Source organism: Rhinolophus hipposideros (genome assembly GCF_964194185.1).
Source record: "Rhinolophus hipposideros genome assembly, chromosome: 23".
Lineage (NCBI taxonomy): Eukaryota > Metazoa > Chordata > Mammalia > Chiroptera > Rhinolophidae > Rhinolophus > Rhinolophus hipposideros.
Window position 1 is genome coordinate 8,666,806 of NC_138069.1, and position 19,041 is coordinate 8,685,846.

Sequence of the window (19,041 nt, forward strand, 5' to 3'; positions counted from 1 at the left end):
GTGCTGATGACTTCTTCAAAGGAAATACATGAGCACAAAATAATCATGTAGGTGCTATAATTCCATTTCAAGTTTTTGCATACAGCCCTTTGTGAATGAATGCTACATGGAGCTTCTCAAGGAAGTAATTGAAATGAGAATATTTTGAAGTTCAGAGAGTATGTATGATACATTAATGATATGTCCATATATATAAACTTTATTCTTAAAGTAACATCAGTCGTGCATTTTGTCTTTCTGCCTACTTATTACCATCTGCTACATAAAGTCAAACTCCTTAGCATGACCTCGTCCCGTTCTGCTGGCCCAGCATCGTTTCCTCTGTACACCCACAGGTACCTTCCTCCAACCCTGCACTCATACTCTAGTTCCCTAAGGACATCACACTCTCATCTCTTCCTGATGTCATACATGTCATTCTTCAATGCCCATAAATCGCATCTTTCCTTTCTTTCTTAGATAATTCCTCAAGTACCTGCTCTTTTAGGAATCCTTTCTGGATCCCCAGAGGCTGACTCAAATGTCCTCCACTAGAACTATCTCTAAGATAACACTGAGCAAACTGCCCAACTTCCTCTTCACACCAGAGTACTGCTGGTGCCGGAAGCTGTGGTGGCAGCTTCTTGATTCAGCAGCTTCCTGAGTAGAGCTAGAGCCAGAGCAGGTGCTCTGCAGACACTGCATGTGGCTGCAGAGCAGGGGCCAGAGAATGAGACATTCATCCCGAGGCCAGGCTGGCCTGAGAATAAGGTAAGACTAAGAGTTCTGTTCTAAGTGAAGGATCAGAAACAGAGAAGAGACAAGAAGTTGTGGGTATGAGAGGCAGAGCCCAGGAAGACTTGAGAGGCAGAGGGATGTCAGAGGTGCAAAGAGCTGCTGGGATGCAGAGCAGTGCTGCATTGCTGGTTTTACTCATCTCACCATTCTCCATCCCATCCAACAGCCTACAGAGTCCCGTCAGTAAATCCCCACTGCCTCCTATGGGGCCTGCCACATAGTAGGTAGACAGCAAGTATCTGTTGAGTTGAACTGAGACCTATTAACTATCCTCTAAAGACTATTTTTTAAAACCTCTCACAAAAAATAATTTTCTAGGAAACCCTCTCTCATCCCCACTAAAAAGGATTCTGTTCTTACAGATAACTCATGGTAGCTTTTTTGTGTGTGTGTGGTATTTCTCAATCCCTTTCAGTGTTCCACCTTGTATTGTACATATTTGGATGTGTCCTATTTTTTTTCTATCTGAATATACCCACCCTAGGGGCAAGATCACTGTCTGAACCATCTTTGAATATCCCCATACGAGTGTCACAGATTGTGTGGGAGTCTTTCTGGGGCTGCTGTGTACTGCTCCTATTCTTCACCAGTTCTACTTTGCTTTAGTCCTCATTTTCACATAAGGGAGATTTCGACTTAGAAAGTGAAAACAAGCTTATGTAGAATTCAGAAATCTAGTCCAATGTTTTCATAGGAAAAGCAAAGGAAATAAATATATAATCCTCTACTAAAGTTACTTTAAAAACTAATGTGTTATTTTTTGTGTGTGCAAGATATCTTTTTGTTTTAACCTAGCTATCATGGTTCCTAGTATTACTTTACTTTGGCTTTGTAGCTCTGATTTGTGGTATGTTGTGGAATTTGAAATCAGAACCCCATGTACCACTTATACCCTGATCTTCTAACTGAAGTGTGACTCATTGTAACTAAATGAAAGTAAACAAAACAAAACAAGACAAAGCAAAAGAAAACCATCGGGGTTTGGTATGTACCAAGGTGTAGTGTGTGTGCATATATGTTCTCATACGTCTATAATTATCTACTTATCATCTATTTATGTTTATTTTAGAATTAACAAATATGTTATTTTAGAATTAACAAATAATGGAGAATTTATTGAAATATTAATTTAGAGGTCTAGTGCTAAGCTGTCCAATACCATACCCACTAGCTATATGTTGTACTGAGCTCTTGAAACACAGCTATATTGGATTGAAATATGCTATAAGTAGAAAAAAATATAACTAAATTTCAAAGGCTTAGTAAATATATCATTAATATACTTTTATATTGATTGCATGGTGAAATGACAATATTTTGATACTGGGTTAAAATATATTATTAAAATGAGTTTCATATGTTTATTTTTACTTTTTTTTCATGGGGCTACTAGAAAAATTTAAACTACATATGTGGCCTGTATTATATTTCTGTAGGACAGTATTAGTCTGTGTATGCTATAGTTATTTTTGCTTTAAAAACACTGCAAGGAAGTTGTAAAAAAATTCCACTCTAATAATGGAGACAAACTTTTGATAGACAAATATTGACAGTTTACTGTGCTGCAGGCACTGAGACCTTATATAAACTATTTCATTTAATTTTCCCCAATCTTATTAGATAGGTATTATTCCTGTTTTAAGATAATAAACTGGGGCTCCAAGAGGTTAAAATTTTTTCCACAAACCCATGATCAGACAGCTAGCAACCTGCAAAGCATACTCATAGCCACCTGACCCTAGAGATCATTCCCTTTTTATTAGAATGCCTTTCCTTTTCAGAGGCTGGCACCATATGCTACCAGAAATTCTACCATCCACAATTGTGAGGTCTCATCAGCTTGTTACTTCAAAATAAGGTCATATTTCCTTTTTCACCCAAAAGAAGATAACATATATCCCTCACATGCCAAATATTAGGAATTCCCATCTTTTCCCTTTGCCATATAATCATAAATGACCGAAGGTTGTTTACTAATGCCTGAGAATTGATCTGTTTATCTTTGTGGGTTGATGATAGAGAGGAAACTAAAGATATACTCGTGAGGCTGGAGGGCCACCTCATATCCTGTCTAGAGAAGGGTTCATTTAGTGACAGTGGTTGTGTTAGTTTTCTATTGCTGTGTAACACATGACCACTAGTGGCTTAAAACAACATCCATTAGTTAGCTCATATGATCTGTAGGTCAGAAGTCCAGTATGGTGTTACTGAATTCTCTGCTCACAGTATCACATGGCTAAAATCACAGTTCCTGCAAGTCTGAGGAACCTGAGACTGGGGGGAAAATATGCTTCCAAGTGCATTCTTGTTGTTGACAGAATTCAGTTCTTTGTGGATATAGAACTTGGGTTCCTGATTCTCTGCTGGCTGTCAGCCAGGGGCCACTCTTTGCGTCTGGAGGCCAGCTGTATTCCTTGTTATGTGTCCCATCCCCCATCTCCAAGCCATCAATGGCACATCAAATCTTTTTCCCGCTTTGAATCTCTCTGACTTCTTCTGCCACCAGCCTTAGAAAACTCTCTGCTTTTAACAAGGGGCTCACATAATGAGATTAGGCCCACCCAGATAATCTTATGTTAAGGTCAACTGTGACATACAACAGAACGTAATCATGGGTATGGTATCTTATCCCGTTCACAGATTCCAGGGATTAGGGCTTGAGATACTGGGGCAGTGGGTGGTGCATTTCAGTAGACTGCCCACTACAGTCCTGGGGAGCATATGGGGCATGTACATATGTACAGAGGCAGTAGCAGGGGGCAAGGTATCAGAATCCTCCCAGCTACTTAGCTGGCTCGTCCTGCGGATAAAAACAAGAGCTGACTCACTGTCAGGCAGTAACATGTACTGGGCAAGGAGTGGAGGATGGGATGTGAAGAACCCTGGTTTGCCACCTACCCTTTCTTCCAACTTTACCCCCAAATTTTACTCATCATAAAACTTTCTTTGTGAAAGCAACATGTAGCTCTCTGTGCTAGGAGGAAGTGTGATGTTTCTGTCCCTCCCGTTTTAAGGGCATCAATGTCCGGGCATTTCGAGCCTCTGTGTTTCTTCTTGCTAGAACCCTGGTAAACCATGGAGCTGGGAGTCCTGCTGATGCCCTGCTGATGCCTGCTGATGGCTTCCTAACAGGAGACTCAGGTCACTTCTGCCAGTTCCTCTGGGCCCAGGAGCTTCCTTGGATGCAGGGCGGAGCCCCCTCCCCTTGCATGTGGCCCAGTGCAGCCTCCACTCCCTCAGGGGTACCTGCCTTTTGGACTCCTCCTTTGCCCACTCCTGTATGCCAGTCTGCCAGTGCTCAACTCAAAATCTGTGTGGTTCTTGTTCTCCCTGGGAACATACATTTAATGTGCCAGTTACTGGACCTTTGCTTGCCAGCTCTGTGCTCTCTCAAATGCCACATCCCCTTTCTTTGTATTGCCACTATTGTTTCCTTGAGAGGTTTCTTGTGGCTGACTCACATATATTTTAATTAAAGTTTATTGGGGTGACAATTGTTAGTAAAGTTACATAGATTTCAGGCATACAATTCTGTAATACATTATCTATAGCTCATATTTTGTGTTTACCATCCAGAGTCAGTTTTCTTTCCATCACCATATATTAGACTCCACTTACCCTCTTCTAGAGACCCCCTTACCCTCTGGTAACCCCTAAATTATTGTCTATGTCTATGAGTTTTTGTTTCTTCATTTGTTTGTCTTGTTCTTTTGTTGTTTGGGTTTATATACCACATATCAGTGAAATCATATGATTCTCTGCTTTTTCTGTCTGACTTATTTCTGTCTGACTTATTTCTCTTAGCATTATAATCTCAAGATCCTTCCATGTTGTCACAAGTGGTACTATTTCATCTTTTCTTACCACCGAATAGTATTCCATTGTGTATATATACCACAACTTCTTTATCCATTCGTCTATCGAAGGACATTTTGGTTGTTTCCATGTCTTGCCCACTGTAAACAAAGCTGCAATGAACATTGGAGCACACGTGTCTTTATGGATAAAAGTTTTCAGATTTTTTGGTAGATACCCAGGAGAGGGATTGCTGGGTCATATGGTAATTCTATTCGTAATTTTTGGAGGAACCTCCACACTGCCTTCCATAGCGACTGCACGAACCTGCATTCCCACCATCAGTGTCTGAGGGTTCCTTTTTCTCCACAGCCTCTCCAACACTTGTTACTATTTGTCTTGTTGATGATAGCCATTCTAACTGGGGTGAGGTGATATCTCATTGTGGTTTTTATTTGCATTTCTCTGATGATTAGTGATGTTGAGCATTTTTTCATATGTCTATTTGCCATTTGTATGTCCTCTTTGGAGAAATGTCTCTTCAGGTCCTCTGCCCATTTTTCAATTGGATTGTTTGTTTTTCTATTGTTGAATTTCATGAGTTCCTTGTATATTTTGGATATTAGCCCCTTATCAGAGGCATTGTTTGCAAAAATCTTCTCCCATTCAGTTGTTTGCCTCTTTATTTTGTTGATGGTTTCTTTTGCTGTGCAGAAACTTTTAAGTTTGATATAGTCCCATTCATTTATTTCAGCTTTTACTTCCCTTGACTTTGGGGTCAAATTCATAAAATGCTCTTATAACTCAAGGTCCGTAAGTTTAGTACCTATGTTGTCTTCTGTGCAGTTTATTGTTTCAGGTCTTATGCTTAAGTCTTTGATCCATTTTGAATTAATTTTGGTACATGGTGACAGCAGTCCAGTTTCATTCTTTTGCATGTGGCTTTCCAATTTTCCCAGCACCATTTATTGAAGAAGCTGTCTTTTCTGCATTGTATGTTTTTTGCTTCTTTTTCAAAAATTATCTGTCCATATTTATGTGGGTTTATTTCTGGGTTCTCAATTCTATTCCATTGATCTGTGTATCTATTTTTCTGCCAATACCATGCTTCTGCCATTGCCATGCTGTTTTGATTATTGTTGCCCTGTAGTACAAGCTAAAGTCGCGGAGTATGATACCTCCAGCATTGTTTTTTTTTTTCTTAGGATTGTTTTGGCTATTTGGGATCTTTTGTGTTTCCACACAAATCTGATGATTTTTTTATTCTATTTCTTTAAAAAAAATGTCATTGGGATTTTGATGGGGATTGCATTAAGTCTGTATATTGCTTTGGGTAATATGACCATTTTAACTATGTTGATTCTTCCAATCCATGAACACGGAATGTCTTCCCATTTCTTTGTGTCTTCTTCATTTTCTTTTAAAAATATCTTATAGTTTTCTGCATATAGGTCTTTCACATGCTTGGTTAAGTTTATTCCTAGGTATTTTATTCTTTTTGTTGCAATTGCAAAAGGAATTGTTTGTTTTTTTTAATTCCTTTTTCTGAGATTTCATTGTTAATATAGCTGACTGATGTTTTTAACTTTAGTGTGCAAAGGAAACTTTTACTGCTGTCATGTGGAAAATCTGTATTACCTGCCATATATAGGTGTTAACTGCTAAAAAAGAAAGAAAGAAAGAAAGAAAGAAAGAAAGAAAGAAAGAAAGAAAGGAAGGAAGGAAGGAAGGAAGGAAGGAAGGAAGGAAGGAAGGAAGGAAGGAAGAAAGGAAGAAGGAAGGAAGGAAGGAAGGAAGGAAGGAAGGAAGGAAGGAAGGAAGGAAGGAAGGAAAAAAGAAAGGAAGAAAGGAAGAAAAAAAAAGAAATTCATCGTCACTGGTCTCTAACCTGACAAAGAGTGATTCTCAACAGGTTCCTGGTTGTCCCAGATGTATTTGTACTACAATTTCTAACTTTTTCTTTTCTTTTTTTTCTTTTTGCCTGAGGGGCTAAAATGCAATTACATCATAGACTATGTGTTGAAGCTAGGCAAGCTGCATGTAACCCAAACTACTTCTCCCCATTCTTGCCCCCTGCTTCTCTTAAGTGCACTATTACCTATTACCCAAAATTCATCTCTCACACCACCAGAAGTGTGCAATCTAGTTTAGAAAACACTGACCTGACTCCCTTCTTCCTGGAGACCCACCTCATATTCCCCTCCCTCTAAGAAACCTTTTCTGACCAATATAGACCTCCGTGATCCCCTCAACTGCATTCATAAGGCTACTGTGTCTCATTATTCAAATGTTGCTGTGTGACATTTCATTAAGGACAAAGGCCATGCTTTATACTAAGTTTTCCCACAGCAGTTGGTATGCTACCTGGCAAACAGCAGGCATTCAGTGAATATTTGTGGTTTGATGAGCAGCAAGGGTCAGCTCTGGGTAAAAGTGTAAAGCAAAGTTTTACTTCGGTTCCCCTCCTGCCTTTGGCTGCTTCAGTCACGGAAAGGACCATGGACTATGATTCACCTCTGAATTGATCGTTTTCTCCTTTTTCAATAAGTCCATGTGTTTCCTCATTTTTCTCCGTCCCCAAATCACACTTCATGTGCTATGTGTCTCATTATCTCATTGACTAATTAGCTAAGATGGCTGATGTTTGCCACTAGATTTTATGGTGCTTCACTGTGTCTTGTAAATCTTTTTTTGTATCTTCTATCACACTGACGTGTATACATAATAGATGCTCATTAGATATTTGTTGTAGAAATAAATGAATACATTTGTGTCTTGGAGTGTCCCTGTTATTCAGGAAAAAATATGAAATCCCCAAGCTATTCATATAACATTGGTCAAGGGGATTTACTAAGTTTGTAAAGTACAGGAAAGCTTTGGTTTTGACTCAGAATAATAAAAATGAAATCTTCTGCCTTTCTTCCTTCTTTTGGTCCACTTGGCCAATTTTTTTATTTATTATTTATTTTTAAATATTTTTTTATTTTTCAATTACAGTTGAACACAATATTAGTTCAGGTGTACAACTTAGTGATTAGACATTCATATAACTTATGAAGTGATCACCTAAGTCTACCCATCTGACACCATACATAGTTATAGTATTATCGACAATATTCTCTATGCTGTACTTTACATCCCTGTGAATGTTTTGTAACTGACGATTTGTACTTCTTAATCCTTTCCCCTTTTTCACCTATTCCCTCAACCCCCCTCCCATCTGGCAAACATCAGTTTGTTCTCTGTGTCTACGAATTTGTCTTGTTTGTTTGTTTTGTTTTTTAGATTATACATGTAAGTGAAATCATACGGTATTTGTCTTTCTCTGTCTGACTCATTTCACTTAGCATAAGTGAAATAAGTCCACCTTCTAGATCCATCCATGTTGTTGCAAATGGTAAGATTTGATTATTTTTATGGCCATTGTATATATGTACAACTTCTTTATCCAGTCATCTATCAGGAGACACTTAGGTTGCTTCCATATCATGACTATTGTAAATAGTTCTTCAGTGAACATAAAGATGAATATGTATTTTTGAATTAGTATTTTGGGTGTCTTCAGATAAATACCCAGAAGTGGAATTACTGGGTCCTTCTTTGTCTCTTGTTATAGCCTTTGTTGTAAAGTCTGTTTTGTCTGATATAAGTTTTGCTACCCCAGCTTCTTTGTTTGTTTCCATTTTCATGAAATATCTTTTTCCATCCCTTTACTTTCAGTCTGTCTGTGTCTTTCAATCTGAAGTGGGTCTCTTGTAGGCAGCATATGTATGGGTCTTGTTTTCTTACCCATTCAGCTTCCCTATGTCTTTTCATTGGAGCATTTAATCCATTTATATTTAAAGTAATTATTGATAGGTTTGTAGTTATTGCCATTTTATTATTCATATTTTTGTTGTTTTTTTCCCTTTTTCTTTTTAAATAAATCCCTTTAATATTTCTTGTAATACTGGTTTGATGTTGATGAACTCCTTTAGCTTTTTCTTGTCTAGGAAGCTCTTTATCTGTCCTTTGATTCTAAATGATAGCTTTGCTGGGTTGAGGAATCTTAGCTGTAGATCCTTCCTTCTCATCACTTTGAGTATTTCCTACCAATCCTTTCTGGTCTGCAAAGTTTCTGTTGAGAAATCAGTAACTGACTGCTTTTCTCTTGCTGCTTTTAAGATTCTCTCTTTGTCTTTAAACTTTGGCATTTTAATTATGATGTGTCTTGGTGTGGGCCTCTTTGGGTTCATCTTATTTGGGACTCTCTGTGTTTCCTGGACTTGTATGTCTAGTTCCTTCACCAGGTTAGGGAAGTTTTCAGTCATTATTTCTTCAAATAGTTTTTTAATTCCTTGCTCTCTCTCTCCTCCTTCTGGTACCCCCACAAATGTTGGTATGCTTGATGTTGTCCTAGAGGCCCCTTAAGCTATCCTCATTTTTTTGGATTTTTTTTTTGTTTTTTTAGTTTGAATTGGGTGTTTTCTGTTACCTTGTCTTCCAAATCACTGATTTGATCCTCTGCTTCATCTAATCAACTGTTGATTCCCTCTAATGTATTCTTTATTTCTGACTGGTTCTTTATGTTTCCTATCTCTTTGTTAAAGTTTCACTGAGTTTATCTATTCTTTCCCTAAGTTCATTGAGCATCTTTATAACTAGTGTTTTGAACTCTGCATCTGGTAGATTGCTCGCCTCTATTTTGTTTAGTTCTATTTCTGGAATTTTGTTCTGTTCTTTCACTTGGGACATGTTTCTTTGTGTCCCCATTTTGGCTGCTTCCCTGTGATTGTTTCTGTGTAGGGCTGCTATGTCTCCTGGTTTTGGTAGAATGGCAGTTGGCCAATTTAGACGTTCACCTCAAGGAGCAATTTAAGTCTGTTTAGCATGACACAGAACTGATGGTTCTTTCTCTGTACCCAAAGCAATTTACACTTACTTCTACTTAGGGTGACCACATAATTTATCATGCAAACTTGGACACATTGAAAATGAAAGGGGACACAAATAACCATTAAGCCAGGACAAGAGGTATCCCTGACAAACCAGGAAGTATGGTTGTACTACTTTGAAAGTAGTTATTTACTAACAGTATGTCTCTTGTCATTCAACTGTGAAGGTAGCCTAAATCTGGGTCCTATTTCTCATAGCTTCCTTTGTTGCTGAGCATTGTGCCTAGCACATAGTGATGGTAGAAGAAATGTTAGTGGTGCTGCTTCAAAAATATTCACTTAATTGCATATTATACTATCTTGGTGTAGAACTCTAACCATCCCATTTGGGGCCTATTATGAGCCATTTTCTCAGTATTACAAATATAGGGCAATGAGCTTAATTGTATGCTTGTGTAATGATAATAACTAGCATTTACTAGCACTTAGCATGTGCCAGGCCCAGGACTAAGAACTTTTTGATTTCTCACAATAGTTCTTGGAGGTGAATACTCTTATGCTCCCATTAAGTTAGAAGAAAAGACACATTTAGAAAGATTAAGGACTTTGGTCAGCGTCACTCAGCTAATTAGAGTTTGCACTCCAGACTCTGACTCCATACATCATCACTCCTGTATGTGAGAAATGGCTGGTATCAAATTTTAGAAAGTAGTTTTTAAAAAAATGTTTATAGCATGGTTTTAGGGGAAAAAAATCCATTTGCTTTAAAAGTTTTGAAGTAAAATTTATTTAAGTAAAAGATCACAGAATCAGGCCACTGTGGCAGCAATGTAAGCTCATGAATAAGTGATAGCAGTTGGTTAGACCAACACATTGCTTGCTTTTGTCTTTGGTGTTAACTTTCCCACTATTTGTTATGGTACAAGTATACCATATTAGTTTTATTGAGTTCTTGTTTATGGACTAGTAATTTTGCAAAACAGTGTCTTTTGTAATATAACAGTTGCATTTACTTTTGGCAGTATTTTCAATGTAGATTTTGTGAACTGTGTCTATTTTCAACCCTGGCCTTTTGGAATAAGATTTTATTTGGTAGCAATTCTAAGGCTAGTACAGACATATCAAAATATTGACTCCAAAAATTATTTGGTATTATTGTAATTACAAACCATATTTTGACATTGATTTAACACATTGTCAATGGTTTTTTAAAACAAAAGTTGTCTATTTAATTTTATTTTTTAAAATCCACATTGTAAAGGATAACCTGTAACCTTTATTTTAAATCGTAAAGGATAAATTAAATATAGTATAAAGAGACTATGCTATAAATATAATACTGAGCAAATAATTATACATATAGCCTTTCATATAAAAGATATCCTTCCATCGAATGGAAGGTCTTCTTAATTGACTTTTTTTCTACTAGTATGAATAGCAACTGAGTAGAAAAGGATGTATGAAAAAAGGATGTATGAATAGCAACTGAAATTAGACATTATTAAAGTATTTAATCACATATAATGTGTTACAAAAAAAATATAAAAAGTCTGAAAATAAATGTTTACATAATGAATATTAACCTTTATGAATAAATGACAAGAAATGTTAGTACTTAAGGCATTCACTCAAGAGACTACATCTGTAATTCAAAGGAAGGATTACAAATTATATATTAAGTTCAAAATTTTCTGTATTGTTTGTCCTAGGAAATTTTTAGAATTAACATGCCTTTGAGTTTCATAGCAGAAGATGAACAAAACAGACAAAAATCCCATCTTCTATTGGGGAAGACAGATACTAAAAGATAAACATACAAAATAAATTATAAAGATTGTTGCAAGATTTGAAGAGTCATGGGAAGAAAAGAAAAAGTGAGGAAGGATTGAGAGTTTCGGGTTGGTACAGTTACAATTTTAGGTAGGGCAGTAAGGCTAAGCATCATTGCTAAGGTGAGATATGAGTAAGGAGTTAAAAGAGGTGAAGGTGGACATTGGGGAATAATATTCGGGGCAGAGGGAAGGGCAGAGGAAACAGCTCCCGCAATAGCTGTTTAATATTGTTTAATAAGCAATATTAAAGCAATAATGAGTGGTCAGAGCTGGAGTCAGAGGTAAAGTGAAAACGCAAATCCAACGGCTTTGTAGGTCACTGTAAAAATACTAGTTTTTATAACGAATGAAATAGGGAGCCACTGGAGAATTTTGACCTGATGAGATAGGAGCTGACTTTTCTTGTAAGACGATATTCTCATTGTTGTTTTGACAATAGACTCAGTTAATTGTGGGCAGGCAGACGATTCAGTAGGCCATCCAGAGAAGACAGAAGTAATGCAGGTGAGAAGTGGCTTGATTCTGATTTATTCTGAAGGTACAACCAACAGGCTTGCTTGAAAGATTGGAGGTGAAGGTGAGAGAATGAGAAGCCAAGGATGACTCCAAAGAGTTTGGCCTGAGCAAGGACTGAGTAGCAAGGACTGAGTAGGACTGTGGCATGGTCTTGAGTTGCTTTTTGTGCAAGGGAGAACTATAAACTTGGGTGTGGGGGGGGGGGTGTAGAAAACTAATGTTGCACTAAGGTAATCACTCGAGATGAGGAAGATGTACATTTCTGTATTATATTCCAAGTACTGTAGGTTTTTAAACTTGTAGACGTTTCAGTGGAGTGTTGTCTGCTAGATAGGGGCACTCTTCTGTTTCTGAATTCTGGGATATATAAAATGTACAGTGAAAGGAGTCTGCTCCAGTAGACGACTAATTTCACACATTTCAAATGCCAGGTGTAGTTCTCGGCTGTAAGCCAATTAATGACGGATTCATCAATTCAGATATTTATATTAACAACAACAACAAAAAGTGGTCCCATGATTTCAGGGCCCCTCTCTCCCAACTGCCACAACCAAACGACAATTAATTAATCCACAGGCTCAGCACCAAACTCGCTTGCCTGGGAGCGTCCGCGGCTCCCCTTGGAGCGTAGGCGCCGCCCCTCCGCGCTGTATGGGGAAGGGGCGCGAGCCGTCGCCGCCTGCCCGAGGGTGGGGGGGGGGGGCTCCCGCGCGCTCCCACCCAGCCCTGGTCGCCATTTTCCGGCGCGTCCTTTCCCGCGCGGGTTTCAGCCCGGCTCTCGGCCCTCCGCTCGCGTCGGAGGGGACTTCCTAGTCCGCGCAGCCGAAGCGCGCGGCGCGGCGCGGAGGTCCGGGCCAGAGTCCATGCCCCGCGCGGCCAGGGGGCGGGGCCTGCGCGGCGCTGGCTGCTCGGCGGCGCGGCACCCCCCCCTCCCCGCTCGTGACTCTCGGAGCGCGCCCCGCCCCTCGCCCCGCCTGCACGCGAGCCTGGGCGGGGAGGGCGGGGCCAGGAAGCGGCGAGTGCGCCGGGAAGCGCAGCTGCGGGCGTGGGGGAGGCAGGAGCCGCGGAGCCGGCCCCGAGAGCGGCTGCGGCCGGAGCGGGCGGCCGAGACAAAGGCGACGGTGAGTGCGGCGCCGGTCCCGGTTGCGCGCCGGCCCACACTCCTAGCCGTCGCGGCCCCGTGGGCGGGGGCCCGAAGCCCCGAACCCCTGGCGCCGAGGGCTCCGGGGCGAGCGCGGCCCGGCCCTGCCCGCTGCGGGCAGTGGGCTGAGCCTGCGGCTCCATTTTCAGGTCTGGGCGAGGTCCTCCTGCGGACCCTTCCTTTGGTTTGTCTTCCATTCCCTCCGAGAAATGGTTACCTGCTCAGAATTCACGGCAGCCGGGCGGCTGAGGAAGCTAGCCGCCCGCCCGATGTAAAATGGATATGAAGACCCCCCTTCCCCCAACTTTGCAGGTCTGGAAGTCGGGAGGGTTCGCAGGGGGCGGGCGGAGAGGGCCCGGGTCCTCCAGGTGAGGGCTTGTGAGGGGCGGGGACCCGCTGCTCCGGCTCCGGGACGAGCCTGAGGCGTCCAGTGCGTTCCTGCCGCGGGTCGCGCCGCGGCTCCATTTGGGCCCCGGAGAGAAAGCCCCGACCCCCTCCCCGGAGGAGCTCGTGCTACTCTTACAGGTTGTTTTACCCAAGAGCTTGTGCTTTAGTTGCGATTTTTGGTAACGGGTGTGGTAGGTAGCGGCTCGCTGATGCCGCAGTAATAGCTGAAAAGAAGCTCCAGTAGGCTGACTTCTTGTGTACATGAAACAACATTGCAATTCCTCTTTAGCTCCAATTTTAAACAACAACCTTTTGTAGGGGAATTCGGTGCTGATGGTCAGTTTACAAAGTTTACACGTTTTGTTAAAGGGCCTGGCATATAGTAGATGCTCAGTAAAATATGTAAATGAATGAATGAATCTTGAAACATACAGAGCTGATCTCAACGTCTAGTGAAATTTAGGCACATACCCACTTGATTCAAATTAAGGAAAAAAATTGGGAAACGACATGTAGTTCGTGTATATGCTTGTGTTTTTACCCCATCTATACATACTGTTGATGAATGATCAGTTATTACCCATATTACAAGCATAGAAAATGTTTGAAATGTGGAATTTTTCATCTTGAAAGTTGGTAGACATTTTCTGTTTCTTAAAAATAAGCCTCATTTCTGATTTTCTTTCAACAGAATGGAGAAGATCAGAGGTGCTTGAATTGTACTTTGTTCTTTTGAGACCCAGCTTTCAATTTCATTATGAATAAAGAAGTTTATGTGCTTTTAAAAGGACCGTGACATGGTCTTGAGTTGCTCTTTGAGCAAGGGAGAACTCTCAACTTGGGGGGAAAGAAAACTAATGTTGCATTAATATATAATAATTAAACCTCACCATTTACTCAGCAGGTACTCATTAAGCGCCTATTATGTACTTGCATACCGAGTGTTTAGGGGCAAACAAAACCCAGTTATTCTTTTTTTAAACTTGAGTATGGAGTTCTTTCCTCATTATCGATGTTGCAAATGAGGAATGTCTTACAGTTAGGAAGGATGACAGGTGAAGCTGCAGGAAGTGTAGATCCATAACAGTCTGTTTAAAGGGTAAAAAGTAACTCTAGGGCTAAGATTATTGGGTTATATTTTCATATTGTCAGTTTAATAAAATGTCTACATTGTAAAATGAAGGGTGGAAGAGTTCTAACATTTTTATTCTCACCCTCTCCCATATTAGGTGATTTTGGTACAGTGTATTGATTGAAGAGTAATGTACTTTTGGTTTTGTTTTCTGTAAATAATCTTTGCTATGGAACATTACCTATTTATAAAAATCGCCAAGGAGAAACAGTGGATTCCTTTTGCATAAGACATATTTTTAAATAAATAACCTTTTCAGAAATTTTACTTTGACCTTTTATTCACCATTTACAAATAATACTGAGTTGATAGTACTGAAAAGGGAAGGATGTAGTAATAATTTGTGGTTCCATACTTGGATTTTCCCTCTAGTGTTACAACTGATAGATTGCTTTCTAAAGCAATAAAATTGCTTTCTAAAAAGAGGATGGGATTTGTAGTATTGCATTTATTAATTCTGAACATAAGGTTGCATTGCCTATTTTTGTCTTTTTTTTACATATGATATAGTACTTACTTAGCCTTTTCAGAAGTCCAAATTAATGTGCTCCAAAGTCAATCTTGATTGTTAACAAAACAATATAGATGAATAATTTTTTTACAGATAGCCTTTGAATTTAGGGTGGACGCTTTTGACTCACCAGTGTTTGTAAGGCCTTATACATTGTTGAAGATAATGTATACATTTAAATAGAATTTTCAGAATTTTAGACTTATTGGCTGTTTGCTTTTTATTGTTGTTCCTAGGAATGAGGGAAGTAATTCCTTAAATTTTAGAGGTAGAGAGTTATGATAGGTTTTCTTTAAATGTATATTTTTTATAGGAAGAGTTATTTGATAATATACTGTTGATACATAGTCTGGTGTTGATGAGAAACGATAGTAAATGATTATAGTGATGAAGAACAATGTTAGTGGGGTGTGATATGTCGAATAAAAAAATGCTTAGCATATTTTATTTGGATAAGAACTTCAGCAGAGTTGTTGACAATAGACAGCCTTGACACGTTAAATTAATTTTTCCAAGAAATTAGAACCCATAATGGCTATTTTTTTTGTACCTTAAAATAATACTATAAATGTTTTCAAAGCATTATTCCTACTTGGAGTATTAGTTCATAATGTTCTGAGTCTAAATAAATTCTAGGATCATCCTATTTTATAACTTTTGGAATATTTGAAATGTTGATCCTTTCTTCAGTTGGAGTGTGTGTATGTTTGGGGCTGAGGGTTCATTTTTTTGTAAGATCCTTTAGGATTATTTAGAAAGTGTTTATCAGGTATAATTAATAAAGTGATTAAGAATGATGCTGTTAAAGCATATTGCAGCTGTGCCCATATTTGCCAATATTTGCCCATATAGATTGTGAGAGAGGATCAATTAGCATTTGTATAAAACATTTCCAAAGTGCTTTATAACTAATTTCTCACACTTATTCTCTAGGATAGGTTGCTATTATGTTTTTATGTCCCGGTTGTTATTTTATCATGAATAGGTTTCTCATCTGCTTTAGGATGAGTCTGAGATATTTTCTTGAGACTTTATAAGATTTTTCTCACGATCTCAAATGAATATTTTGATCTGTTAGTGTTCTTAATCTCAGTTCTCATGAAAGAAATATTTTAACATTTTATTGAAGGTTAAATGTTAGTAATGTTTTAGATCTGTCTCAGAGGGAGACATTATGGGTTCCCCGTGCATTCTTGAGAGGAACTGAGTGAAACCTGCGCTTATCCTTAATACTTACTAGTGAGGTGAGGGCATTCTGATTTTTTTCGTACTACCTGGAAAAACTTGGAATTTAGCTTACTAATAATTAACTTTATGCATCCTGCTACCTTAGTTCAAAGATTAGGTATACTTGAACCTTTGTATAATATAGCAAAGAATGAACAGAGCAGCATTTAGTGGAAAGTGCTGTGAGGCCCCATCCACATCATTCAGGGAGTTTCTGAACTGAAAGCCAAAGATTTGGTAATTGTTTTTATCCTGACACTGTAAAATATTTATAAATATATTTTAGTCAAAATGGATTATGGTAAAACAAACCCCTTTTTTCCTAGAAAGCATTAGATAAGTCCATGTTAAATTTAGGTGTCTTTGAAACAACTAAATGATAAAAACTTTTATTTCCACTTGGTAGCTTACCCACTTAGAAATTCATGCTAAGATTTCTTATTAAACCTTAATGATTGGATTTTTGTAAGCATCTTTTTTTTTTTAAATTAATTTTATTGGGGTGACAATTGTTAGTAAATTTACATAGATTTCAGGTGTACAATTCTGTATTACATCGTCTATAAATCCCATTGTGTGTTCACCACCCAGAGTCAGTTCTCCTTCCATCACCATATATTTGAGGATTTTTGTAAGCATCTTGTCCTTAAACATATATATCATTTTGTTTCATTTGACTTAATCTACTTTCACTTTTTGCTTACTAAAGCAAAAATGAAATTTTCGTGTATTCAGCATTGTGTATATTTTGCACCTGGTACATAGTGGGAACCCATGGATATTTGTGGAACTGGTATGTATGTTCAGTGGGTGGGACTTGATAAAGTTTAAGCAGAAAATGACGTTCTCTCACTGAATGAACCTTTGAACCCTCCTTATATTTAGGGTAAGTCTTTTTCTGCCTCTCCATGAGTTTTTAGGAAAATTAGTTTTTCTAGCGACTTTTTAGGCAGTAAAAAGTCTTCTGCTCACTTGTCAATCATAGTCTTATTTCAGTTATTGGAAGGTACAGTTCAGTATAATAATCAGTGTTCAACCTCTTACACAAATTGGAACTTTTCTTCCTAGCTCAGAACTGCTTCATGCCTGGAAGCCTGCTTAGAGGAAGAATCCTAGTAGCCTTCTCTTTGTGCTTTGCCAGCTTCTCTTCAGTGTGCCAGGGTTCAGTTCAGTGGGGAAAGGGGGTTGGGGGAAAAGGTAGGTTTTAATGTGGCTCATGCGAGAGTCATCTGCCATTGTCGCCTTCCGAGTTGGTCAGGTTGTTCAAAGCTTACTCTTTCTCCAGGAGTGCTGGAAATGGTTTTCCTGGGACTCTGTCTGCAATCCTCCAGTTGCAATTTCTGTGATACAATTCTTCTACTCCAGTCTCTCAGTCTTCTAGTTTCTCTCATTTGCAGCACTTTTTGCTTTAGTCTTTAAGGTAGTTCTGTAACATTTTATCCATACCCACCTGTACTTTATGAAGGTTATTTCGTATGACACAGTTTCAAGCATTCCACCAGGGCCTCATCATCCAGTTTTCCGGCTCCTTCTGTCAAGTACCCCCACTTGAACAGTACTTCGTGTCTGGGACCTACAATCCATTGCTGCTACCATATTTTTACTATCCCAGGCTCCCCTTCCCCCATGTCCTCATTGAATATTTACTCTGCTTTGAATCCATGGTTCACTATTATAATTTCTCCCATTTATACCCCCTCAGTTCCCTCGTAGCACTTGTTTCATTGTACTCACCTACTATGTCCCCCGCCCTCTAGCCTGTTCCTGGCAGTTGAATGTGTCTTAAGGAAAGTGCACTCATGATGGCATGTTCTTTTAAATTCCTGTGTTGACCTCAGGAAGGCCCTCGTGCTGCCCAGTTACTCTCTCACTCCCCTAAATGACTGACTGCTTTACACTTCTCAGACCTTTAGCACCTCATTTCTGCTCTTCTTTTTCAGCTGATGACCTTGTTTCCTGTATATTAAAAATGAAAGCAAGCAGAAGAAAACTTTGCATGTCTCTTTGCATCTGTGTCTATCCTCTGCATTTCCTATTGTTCTGTGACTGTCACCTCCTTCTTGCCTTTGGTTCTTACTCCGTTCTCCTCAAGAGCATTGCATGGCTTCAGTGCTCAACCCATTCTTCTGCCCGCTCGTGAGCTGCATCGTTAGTGTTTCCCATTACAGCTGGGTTATTCCTATCAGCATATGGATACGCTGAAATACTGCTCTTCTTTAAAAATAACAGAAACCAAACACCTCCCAACACCGCATCTTTCTTCAGTTACTCTCCGAGAGAGTTTTTGTGGGCGGCAGTACTCACCGTCCCTTTTGGATCCGCTGCCATCAGGTTTTTTCTCTTCCACTGTTGTAACTGCTCTTGTTGAGATTACGAGTGACGTCCTTGGTGATAAATTCCCTAGTCGGTCCTTGTTCCTAATCTCACTGGAAGTAGCAGTGGCGTTTGATGTGGGTGATAATTTTTTTTGAAACCTTTCTTTGCTTTGCTTCTGGGACACTACGAGTTCCTTTCGCTGGTTCCTTTAAGTTGCCCCAACTTCTAAAGCACAGGGCAGTGTTCTGTGAAAATACACGGGAAAATGGTAAGGGACAGAGAAGGTAGGAAAGGAACAGAGATAAGATAAATGGAATAATTAAAAAAAAAAAGCCTGATTTGGAAGTAGGGTGACAACACTTAAATCTATTTTGGGCTTGCTCCATATTTATTTTAGGCTATGTTTCTTGAATTCTGAGTATTGGTGATTTACATGGACTTGGGCATTTCATAAGTTAGATTATATTATACCTTTCTTTTATTAGGGGTATGGGCTCAAATGATATTGGGAGCCACAACTTTGTTGCTTTCCT

The 19,041-nt window shown here is 39.2% G+C and overlaps 2 protein-coding genes across 8 annotated transcripts in view; both read left to right on the plus strand.

Moving 5' to 3' along the window:
- Nucleotides 1–19,041, plus strand: part of LYRM7 (LYR motif containing 7) — an 88,961-nt gene that overhangs the window by 47,356 nt on the left and 22,564 nt on the right. The window lies entirely within an intron of this gene.
- The window catches only part of CDC42SE2 (CDC42 small effector 2), a 102,269-nt gene continuing 83,879 nt past the window's right edge, over nt 652–19,041 (plus strand). For 2 of the 6 annotated variants that reach the window (XM_081035456.1, XM_081035459.1), the window contains exon 1: nt 12,779–12,915. The gene's annotated coding sequence lies outside the window, so the exon portion shown is untranslated. Of the gene's footprint in view, nt 751–12,778; nt 13,248–19,041 lie in introns of those variants that run through there. The other 4 variants (XM_081035458.1, XM_081035461.1, XM_081035460.1 and 1 more) reach the window with 4 other exon arrangements.